Source organism: Aegilops tauschii, chromosome 6, assembly GCF_002575655.3.
Source record: "Aegilops tauschii subsp. strangulata cultivar AL8/78 chromosome 6, Aet v6.0, whole genome shotgun sequence".
In the NCBI taxonomy this organism is placed as follows: Eukaryota; Viridiplantae; Streptophyta; class Magnoliopsida; order Poales; family Poaceae; genus Aegilops; species Aegilops tauschii.
The window spans coordinates 462,394,510-462,405,616 of record NC_053040.3 but is presented as its reverse complement, the minus strand read 5'-3'; the positions used below and the strand labels follow the sequence as shown (position 1 = coordinate 462,405,616).

The 11,107-nt window shown below is 43.2% G+C and overlaps 1 long non-coding RNA gene across 2 annotated transcripts; it reads left to right on the top strand.

The window, feature by feature from the left end:
• The first annotated feature begins 2,565 nt into the window (after window positions 1-2,565).
• Window positions 2,566-9,291, top strand: LOC120966629 (uncharacterized). Of its 2 annotated transcripts, XR_005760772.3 has the most exons (3): window positions 2,742-3,526; window positions 4,129-4,557; window positions 8,900-9,291. It is a non-coding gene; the product is annotated as an uncharacterized lncRNA (long non-coding RNA). The 2 variants fall into 2 exon arrangements; XR_005760771.3 differs by lacking the exon at window positions 8,900-9,291 and having other exon boundaries at window positions 2,566-3,526; window positions 4,129-6,563.
• Window positions 9,292-11,107: the final 1,816 nt, after the last annotated feature.

The window sequence follows — 11,107 nt, the reverse complement described above, 5'->3', positions numbered from 1 at the left end:
GGGACAGCCAGATGCTGATGACATGCAGCTAGCGCGCGCCAAGAGGGCGGCCATGCCTCGCGATGTCGAGACAGCTACAGGTATGTCTTTTGATAAGAGTTGTTCAATTATGCATTTCACCGAGCATGAAATTATTGATAAGGCAAACGACCTAGGCATAACTTTGGGTTCAAATGAAAAGGAGGTAGCGAAATCTGTTAATGATCTTTTAGATTTAGAAGCCGAGCGGGCTTCTGAAATAATTCGAAACCTCGCATCAGTCAAACCTATGAGTGACGATGACGTGAACAACGTTGGAATTGTAGCCCTAGAATTTTTTTGCAACAATCTCTTGCCTAGTGAGGAGGACGAAGATGAGGAGGGATTGGACACTATGGACACTGTAGAACCTCTAAGGATGGAGGGCCTGCCTCAGGTTTCGCCGACCCTACGGTCATGGAGGGTGATGGGGAGAAGCCCAAGCGACCCTGGAAACAAAAAATTTATCCTACTTCGGCGGTCCGTAGAAGTGCTAGGGTTAAGCTGAAGAAAAAATTCCATGATGACTTATGAAAGGAATCTTCTGGAATAGTAGAGGTCTAGCTGGCTTGGCTAAACGTAGATTCTTGGCTGAGACAATGATAGAGCAGCGTTTTAGATTTTATTGCGCTTTTGGAAACACGACGAGATAATTTCACCTCACAGTTCCTTGGAACTCTATCCAGAGGAATTGATTTTGATTGGCATGTCTTACCACCTAGAGGAAGGTCCGATGGGATTTTACTAGGGGTTCGATGTGAAACACTTGAGGTGCTTAATGTGGTTTGGGGAGATTTTGCGGTCAAGTTTCGGGTGAGATCAAAATTGGATGGTTCCCGGTGGTCTCTTGTGGCTGTATATGGGGCAGCACAACCCGAACTTAAACCAGATTTTCTAGTCGACTTAGTGCGGATATGTGGAGATGAAACTTTGCCAATCCTAGTCGGTGGAGACTTTAATATCATTCGGAGGAGAGATGAAAAGAACAATGACAGTTTTGATGGACGGTGGTCTATGATGTTTAACATGATTATCGAGAGTCTTCATTTAAGAGAAATTGAGCTCACCGGTAGACAATTTACATGGGCCAATACGTTGCCCATTCCGACTTATGAGAAGTTGGATAGGGTACTCGCTAGTGTGGATTGGGAACAAAAGTACCCTTTGGTGTCGGTTCATGCGATGCAGCGAGCGATCTCGGACCACACACCACTTCTTGTAGACTCGGGCGAGGCTACACACGTTGCGAACAAGAATGATTTCTCTTTCGAATCAGGATGGTTCGAGAACAATTTTTTTAAGAAATCATTGCACGCGAATGGGCAAAACCTGTTAGTGGAAGCACTAGTATTGAGAGATGGAAAAATAAAATCCGACATTTGAGATAGTTTTTGAGAGGTTGGCCAGAAATGAAAGTGGTATTTACAAACAAGAAAAATAACAACTCACTCAATTAATTGAAGCGCTAGATTTAAAAGATGAAAGTAACCTCCTTACGGTTCATGAGCAAAGCTCCAAGTCCGAAGCTGAGCAAGGCTTACGGGCTCTTCTAAGAGAAGAGGAGCTCAAATGAGTACTACATGCTAAAGTGCTTAAGGTTGTCCAAGGTGGCGAAAATACACAATTCTTCCATATGATTGCAAATGGTAAACATAGGAAGAATAAAATCATACAGCTAGAACAGGACGAGTGGACAATAGTGGGACATGAGAATCTGAAAGGATATCTTTCCCTAATAATATATTAATCAAGCCTTGGCAGAAGAACTTGACAAGTTTCCAACAATTAAAGATCCAGATCACGAAATTGCATTTCAATTATTTGCGAAAGGATATCAAATTGCTAGAACCCTCGATAAAAGAAAGAGATGCTGTGTATGAATCACTCACCTATTCTTCCGAATTATATGTATCTGCGAGATTAACTTTTGGTTTCGATGTGCAAAAGCAAACCATTTCTATCGGAAACATTCCTATAATGAATTCCTTAGGAACCTTTATTATAAATGTAATATATCGAATTGTGATCAATCAAATATTGCTAAGTCCTGGTATTTACTACCGCTCGAAATTAGATCATAAGGGAATTTCTATCTACACTGGCACTATAATATTAGCTTGGGGGGGGGGGGGAGATCGGAATTAGCAATTGATAAAAAAGAAAGGATATGGGCTCGCGTGAGTAGAAAACAAAAGATATCTATTCTAGTTCTATCATCAGCTATGGGTTCGAATCTAAGTGAAATTCTAGATAATGTTTCCTACCCTAAAATTTTCTTGTCTTTCCCGAATGCTAAGGAGAAGAAGAGGATTGAGTCAAAAGAAAAAAGCTATTTTGGAGTTTTATCAACAATTTGCTTGTGTAGGTGGGGACCTAGTATTTTCGGAGTCCTTATGTGAGGAATTACAAAAGAAATTATATATATCTTTTCCTAATAATAAAACACGGATTGAGTCTGTCGTTTTCACCGTCGCGTCGTTTTTACACAAAGATCCCTGTATTTTTTAGTAGTCAACCCGCGGTCCCTTTTAAAGTGGATCTAAAAACGCTCTGTTTTTCACAAATAACCCAAACATTCGTAAGAATTCAATCACCGCTCCTTTGTTCCATCTCTCGACCCCGACTGCATCTGGCGACGCCGCGACCCCGCCGCCGGCCTGCGTCGTCCGCCGCCCCCAGCCGGCCCACGCTATGCCTGCATCGGCAACATCTCTCCCCTACAGCCGCCGGCCTCTGCCCTCTCCGCACGCGACCTCCTGTCCCTTCCCTTCTCTTCCCCCCAGATCGAGAAGGGAGGCCATGGCGCTTTGGCCGTGGCTGGATCCAGACCAATCGATTAGTGGTTCTGCCCGCCCGCTCACCGTCGCGGTATATTTGCAGAAAAGTCCTTCTACTTTTTATGAATTCAACTCGCGCTCCTCATGGTAAGTCAACCGAACAGTTATGCGCAAGAGTAAAAAAAAGAAAAATACCGGCAGGCCCGTGCTCCCAATCCCATCTTCCCATCCAGCAAGGCAGCGACCACTCAAAAAAAAAAAAAAATCTTCCCGTCCAGCGCGCTGCCACCTCCTGCCATGCCCCGCCCTGACTCATAGTGCGCCACCGGCCGCCGCGCGCCGCCACCTCCAACCCGCCTCCCACCTCCAACCCTCTTCCGTTCAGCGTGGTCGTGACTGACGACGCGCGCCTCCTCTGGGAAGAGTCCGTGGGGAAGCAGAGGCCGCGGAGGCAAGGCGACCTCACATCCCACCCCGACCTCCGGCGGCGCTCCTCCCAGATCATACCCAACCCCCGCGCCATCTGGGGCCCTCCCCCACGCCATTGCAGAATCCCATATGTGGGGAGGAGGCAGCCCATAGCCAGGAGCACAGTCAGATCCAGCCGGTCGACCACAATGCCCATGGAGCGCGGGGGAGCAACACGGCCTGACCTGGCAGGGTGGACGCGACTGCAGGCCGTTGCTGATTTGTGTTCGAAGAGGTGCAGCTATCGGAGAGCAGCAACAGAGGTAATCGCCGATTGAAAAAATACATGATGCACTACTGAATTATCATGTGTATAATGCCTGTTTTGCTCTGAACTTGCGGGCGTAAATTTGTGGCATTTTCCATTGTTCTTCAGTGCACTGAAGAATAGTGAAATCTTGGCATCTGATTCATTTTGTAGGCTATGCTTTTAACTCAACGAAAATGTGCATTGTTAGTTGCTCTTACAGTCTGATTGTACGTAGCTAATTGGGGGACAAACATGGGCAATGAGCAGCTTATTTTGATGGCAGTGCAATCAAGGACTCACATGTTCACTGATGAATCTACCTCTATTTGGTACTGTGTATATACTTGAAAATAGTAGCATCGTCTTTTCACGGTTATTTTCTGAATCAGCAACGCTGTATTAGGGTCTTCATCAGCAATGCACATAGTGATGCTTAATTGCTGGTTTGAATTATTTGGATGCATCAGTTGTCAGACATGTATGTGCAGAGAGCTGAGGCTTTGAAATTAGATACTAATATATCTAATGAATATGCATGCTGCTTATTCATGGAACTATGCTCCATCTGTTTGATCAATTTGTTCGATGCATATGCTCATTCATGTGTTGTCGCAGTGACTTGCCTGCGCTCATTGTTGGTTGCAAACAAGTGAGTTGGTCAGCTGAGATGGAGTTCAGCAGGATGGCTAGACAGGCCCAACTTGGTATTAGTCTTCTCTAAAATTTTACATAGAAGGTTTTTCCTAGATCTAGCAGCAGCGCCGCAGCCAGAGCCGGCACAAGCAAACCCGCCGTGGGCTGAGAGGGGAAGGAGCAGAAGGGGAAGCTGAGGTGTGATGGGCCGCAGAAGACTTCGCGGAGGCGACGGCTGCGGTCGGCGAGCTCTCGGACTTCCAGCAGCGGCACACTGTCCCCAAACCGACGAGATCCACATCAACGGTGCTGAGCCCTCCATTGCAACATCGAACAACAACGGAGACAATACACCCGAGGTGGGCTCCTACATGCCAGAGATGATCTTTGGCCCTCAAGAAATACATGCAGGTGAGGCTGAGAGTTTTACAGTTTGATATTTTGCTTTTGGTGTTTCGGGTCGATTAGTTAGTTAGATAAAAAGGATATCCGACAAATCGACGTGCTATGTGACTGTAGTTGAGTTTGGTTGCCAACCACACTAGAATTCAGAATCTGCCCATACCCCATATTGGAGTGCACGACCGCAGTTCTCTTTTGACCATGAATGGTATCTTGATAGTAGTTTTTTTGGGAGTAAAGTATCTTGATAGTAGTTGGAGTATCTGCACTATTTATCTGGGCAAAGCAGATAAAAATTCTGCAGGATCAGTCCAAAAAAATTCGCCTATATGAACTGCTTAGGAGGAGTTCCGCCACAGCAGGTCACACCCATCGCCGGTCAGTAAATGGTGCTTTGTGCTGAAGGAGTCGATCCGAGAAATGCTTTAATCACATGCACATGGTGCTTTGTGGATGCTTGCTCTCGTCATACTATCAAGCAATGGTTCAAATCTCATCAAGGTTATATATTGCTTTGACTATGAATCCCGAGTTTCTTATGCCATAATTAAACAATTATCTCTTTTCAAGTGCTTATTCATGGAATAGGAGTTGTTCAGCACAATCTTAAAGTGAGCCTATTTAGAACTTAGGATTTCCTTGGACACTTTTGGTAGATATATTAGTTAAGGAGTTCCTTTTGTTCTGCCCGTATTTTACCTCGTTAATATTTCAAGTAATATTTGTTGTAGACAAAATAAGTTTTTTTATCAAAACATTCATGGCATGCATACCTTTATGAGTTATTTAAAAGGCAAACCCATCTGATTTTTTTTACACTTCAAACTGATTTATATGCATGCAGCTATTGGCCGAAAGCATCATTTTAGTTTTACTGAACTGTCAAAAAGTGCATGTTCTCTTATAATCCAAAGCCTGATCCCAAGGTTGTGAATGCATGTGCTTCTTAATATTAGTCTAAAAAGAAGCGGAAATCCCTTTTGGAGCTCAGCCTCCAAATTCAAATTTGAAATTTCATCAAAATTCATATTTTTACATTTTAAAAAATTGTGAAAAAATACAGATATATATGAAGGCATAACACACATGTGTGTAAATTTTTAGTTCAAAATACATTGAAATGAGGGCTGTTCAAAAAAGACAAATCTGGGGCTGTTTAATACATGATACTATTCATCCTCCCAGGTGAAGAATTTGTCTTTTTTTGTACAGGTCGCAACTCAAGGTATCTCATCGTGAATTTTTTACACACATGTGGGTTTCATCCTTACATACATGCATATTTATTTTCAAAAAAAATTGAACATAAAAGTTTGAATTTGAATTTTTCAAAAATAAAGGCCTCCATGGAGCTTGGCTTCCAAAACACCTCTCTCAGAAAGAAGTGCTTATTAAAGGGTGTGCTTTTTTGCAAAATAAATAAATGATATAAAGCGTGTGCTAAATGTGAACATAAGTAACTTAGAAAATACCTATCTTTCTTAATACATATCTCTATTTTGCATTGAACTTCAATTTATTATTTTTATTTACTATGCATTCAGTTGAGTTGTAAAATTTAGGGTTGGCTTCTTATTACAAATGGTTCCAGTTTCTTATTTCTTACTGATACATAATGAACATTGTTTAAATTCACTGGCATCTGCTTTATAAACCGTTTGCTTGATCTGCATGCATGATATCTATTTACTTGCATCGCTGTACTGTACTGGCAATCTCTTTTTATTTTCAACAATGCCAAACTACCAAATTGTTTGTTGGTGTTCATCTAGAATTCTTATGCTTATTTTTTGCATGTTTCTCTTAGCATTGTTACTGTAATCACAAACAGCCGCTTCCATTACTGTACTTCCTGTATGTTCATGACTCTATCTTAGTTTTACCTGTGTTTCATGCATTATACAAACATGCCTGAATAATGTAAAAAAATTCCCTTGGTGTTATCTCTGGTTCATGGCAACTGGTGTTTGCTTTGTAGTAAACCAACACATTAATATTTTTTTCTCCCGTTGCAACGCACGGCTCTTTTGCTAGTATCTCTAACTATTATAAACAACTTTTTGGGCATCCAGAAGCAAGTACGGTGACCCTAGCTGAATCTGTCTGTAGAGATATCCCCCAGCTCCAGGTAGAGGAGAATGATATTCTCTCTGCTCCATTTACCGAGAAGGAGGTTTTGGATGCAATTTCCCAAATGAAACCGAATAAAGCACCAGGACCAGATGGGTTTCCTGCTGAATTCTATAAGAAATGTTGGCATATTATTAAGGATGATCTTATGCCTATGTTTCATGATTTCTTTAACGGTCATCTTGAGCTGTTTCATCTTAACTTTGGCATGATTACGTTGTTACCAAAGAAAGAAGAAGCAGTTCGGATCGAACAATTCAGGCCCATATGTCTCTTAATGTGAGTTTCAAAATATTCACAAAGGTGGGTACCAATAGATTGACACAAATTGCTCATTTTGTGGTACAACCCAGCCAGACAGCGTTCATGCCAGGGCGACACATACTGGAAGGGGTGGTCGTCTTGCATGAAACGCTTCACGAAATCCATTCGAAGAAGCTAGATGGAGTTATGTTCAAAGTGGATTTTGAGAAGGCATATGATAAAGTTAAATGGCCTTCCTTCAGCAGGCAATGCGCATGAAAGGATTTAGTGAGGCTTGGTGGAACCAGGTGGGTTCTCAAGTCCAGAAGGATAGTGTCGGAATCAAGGTTAATGATGATATCGGCCATTATTTTCAGACACACAAGGGTCAGACACAGGGCGATTCCATGTCTCCTTTGCTGTTTAACATAGTGGCCGATATGTTGGCCATTCTTATTGGCAGAGCCAAGCAGCATGGTCAAGTGGAGGGGTTAGTTCCTCATCTGGTTGATGGAGGAGTATCCATCTTACAATATGCTCACGACACTGTCCTATTCATGGAATATGACATTGCTAAAGCGCTTAATATGAAACTTATATTATGTCTCTTCGAACAATTGTTTGGGTTAAAGATAAATTTTCAGAAGAGTGAACTGTTCTGCTTTGGGAAGGCCAAAGACGAGTAGGATACATATAGACAATTGTTCGGGTGTGAATTAGGTTCGTCACCATTTAGTTATCTGGGCATACCGATTCACCACTGTAAGTTATCTAATAAAGAATGGAAGTGTATCGAAAATCGAATTGAGAAAAAGCTAAGCTGCTGGAAGGGTAAGCTTATGTCTTATGGAGGTCGGTTAGTGCTGATTAATTCGGTATTGACTAGTATGCCGATGTTCCTATTACCGTTCTTCGAAATTCCGAAAGGGGTACGGAAGCGACTTGATTTCTTTAGATCTTGGTTTTTCTGGCAGTCAGATGAGGCCAAAAGGAAATACTGACTCGCGCGATGGGATATCCTTTGCTGCCCAAAAGACCAGGGGGTCTTGGTATTGAAAATTTAGAAATCAAGAATAAATGTCTTATGAGTAAATGGCTCTACAGGTTAGAGACAGAGCCAGAGGGCATGTGGGCATAGATTTTGCGCAATAAATATTTGCAGTCGAAAACACTCGCCCAGGTTACCATGAGACCAACTGACTTGCCATTCTGGAAAGGGCTTATGAGGACGAAGGATTTTTTTCTTTCGTAGGGTCAAATTCTTGGTTGGCAATGGGATGTCAACAAGATTTTGGGAGGATACGTGGTTGGGAGAGACGCCTTTAGCCATCCAATATCCAACCCTTTATAACATTGTGCAACGTAAGGAGGACTACGTAGGCACAGTTTTCCAAACGATCCCCTTGTATATCCAGTTCAGACGTGCGCTAGTTGGTGAGCGATGGACAGCCTGGATGCACCTAGTTCGGAGATTGATATATGTTCAACTCTCCGACCAGCCAGATTCGACGCAATGGAAATTAGCTAAAAATGGGGTTTTTACGGTGAAATCGTTTTATATGGACTTGATTAATTCTGGCCCGATCTCAAGATCGTTGTATATCTGGAGGATTAAGGTTCCCTTGCGTATAATTTTTTTATGTGGTTTGTCCACAAGCAAGTTATTCTCACCAAGGACAACTTAATTAAGAGGCGTTGGGTAGGTAGTTCACGTTGTTGTTTTTGTGATCATGATGAAACAATACAACATTTATTCATTGAATGCCCATTCGGCAAATTGCTTTGGAGAACAATTCATATAGCCTTCAACATTAACCCTTCAGTTGACATTGAGTCGTTGCTTGGAACGTGGTTAGCTAGGGTTGAACATACTATTGCGGCTCGTATTCGGATTGGAATATGTGCACTTTTGTGGGCTATATGGAACTGTCGGAATGATTTTATTTTTAACAGACAATACAATTTAACTTTCTTGCAGGTCATCTTCAGAGCTACTGCTTGGATCCGTACGTGGTCCTTACTCCTATGGACTCCAGGGAGCCTTTGGTTACTGGGTCCAATCAGTGAGAGATGGTAGCACGGGCTATATTCAACCGGTTCGGATGGCGGTCGCATAGCATGATAGGACTCTAGGAGTCGTATCATACATATTACCGTACCGGTTGTGATTGTCAGCGTGTACTTTTCTCTTTTTCATTTGCTTTGTTCCGCTTGCGAGCTGTAATACTTTTATGACTTTATGCTACTTCGCGAACTTTTAATAAGATGGTTGCATGCATCATTATGATGCAGAGGCCAGTAGTAAACCTCCATTTCAAAAAAAAAAAGTTGGCTGGCTCGTTATGGTTTTGCCTAGCCAGTTCAAGAGGCGATTGACCTGTGTTTTTCTTATTTTATTTTTTTTGCGACTGACCTGCGTTTTTCTTATTTGAGATCGTCCTGACTCGCTAGTGGAGGCGGTGCAGCTATTTTGTGTATCACTATGGTGCGTTTACACATCATCCCTTTGTTGTCGATCGATTGTTGGTGCGCGGATTCCCTTGTAGACTGTGTGCGTGTGTGTTTTTCCTGTCATGTGGCATTATTGTGAGTCGCTAGGTTTGAAGGAACACGGCCCCATATTAGCGCCACACTTACATGCATGCACATATCCTCGTCAGGCAGCGATTTACGCACACTCCCAACCGGCCCTATCAATTGCCTTATAAAGCCACGATCCGCCGCATGCTAACAATTCTAGGGAGCTTTACGCACACTTCCGACCGGCCCCATCGATGCCTTACAAAGCCACGATCCACCATATGCTAGCAATTCTAGGAAGGTTTACACACACTTTCAACCAGGCCCCATCAATGCCTTACAAAGCCATGAGCCATCACATGCTAGTAATTCTAGGGAGCTTTACGCACACTTTCAACCGGGCCCCATCAATACCTTACAAAGCCATGAGCCACCGTTGGTCAAATTCGGCCATGAACGGAGAGAGTTTAATAGGGACTAGCGGTTGGGGCGCGCCCATTCCTTGCGGACTTGGTAATCTAACAACCCTTCAGGGGAGAGGATTATAGGACACCATAGCTTATCTGCCTTGATTTTCGAAACCAGAACTACTTCGGCCTTCCTGCAGACGGAAAATATGGTCATTTGCATGAAGAACAGAAAGTAGTCCGAAGTAATCATCATACCTTGTTCTTCAATCTTTTCATGGCTGCTTCATTGTCCTTGGCCCCATGGCGCGCCGCCTGAGAGAAAGCTGGGCGCTGCCAGGTTGAGCGCGCCCCTTCAACGTTATTGCATGGTTCTGACTCGAAAAGTAACAAGTACACAACAATGGAAACAGGAGATAAGAGAACAGCCTTAGGAGTCATAGATATTATTGATATGTCCTTATAGTTTACATCACCAATGACACAAATGACAGTTGTTCAAAAGCAACGCAAGCGGCACAAAAGCTGAGCGCTTCTATCTGCACGGATCTCATGCTATCTTAGGTCTTGGCGAGGAGAAACAGCAGGCTTCCGTGAACTATGCACCGTTGCTCGCTGCTTTCCATCCTGCTGCACGTACTCAACAATGCAATGACAGACAAAAATTCTCAAAGATTGAGCGAACAGAAGCTAGGTGTAATGGGAATTATGAAACTGAAACCACCAACGAGCACACACACCTGAGTCCGCCGCAGGCCTCGGTACATCCTCCCGTCAGCTGCCGCCTTTCTTGCCGAGCTTGTCATAGAATGAGGTGTCAATAATTAAGATGCACCCGAATCTCCTCATCGCTAAAGCGATCACAAGAGAAAGTAGTCTGAGAACCATTCAAATGCTGCTCGAGAAGCATAACTAAAGTACTAAACATGTCATACCGAAAAGCAAAGCTTCGGAAGAACTGCAGTCCCACCAGAGAAACAAACAGATCTGCCATTTTAGAGAGAGGCACGAGGACGTCGTCGAGGCCGAGAAGCTCAGCATCTTTTCCTGTCCGGACCAGGGGGCTGCAGGTATTGAGCGGGTATGCCGTCGCCGCCTTGTACGGTGCCTAGTATGTTGAGAGAAGCATGAAGCTTATTTCTGCCGCATAGCTCAAGCCAAATTATAATGGATCTATATAGCTGCCATGCACTCCAGAATTCAGAATTTAAGTACTCATTGTTAAATTAATGTCAAAATCAAACAAGGAGAAAATCATC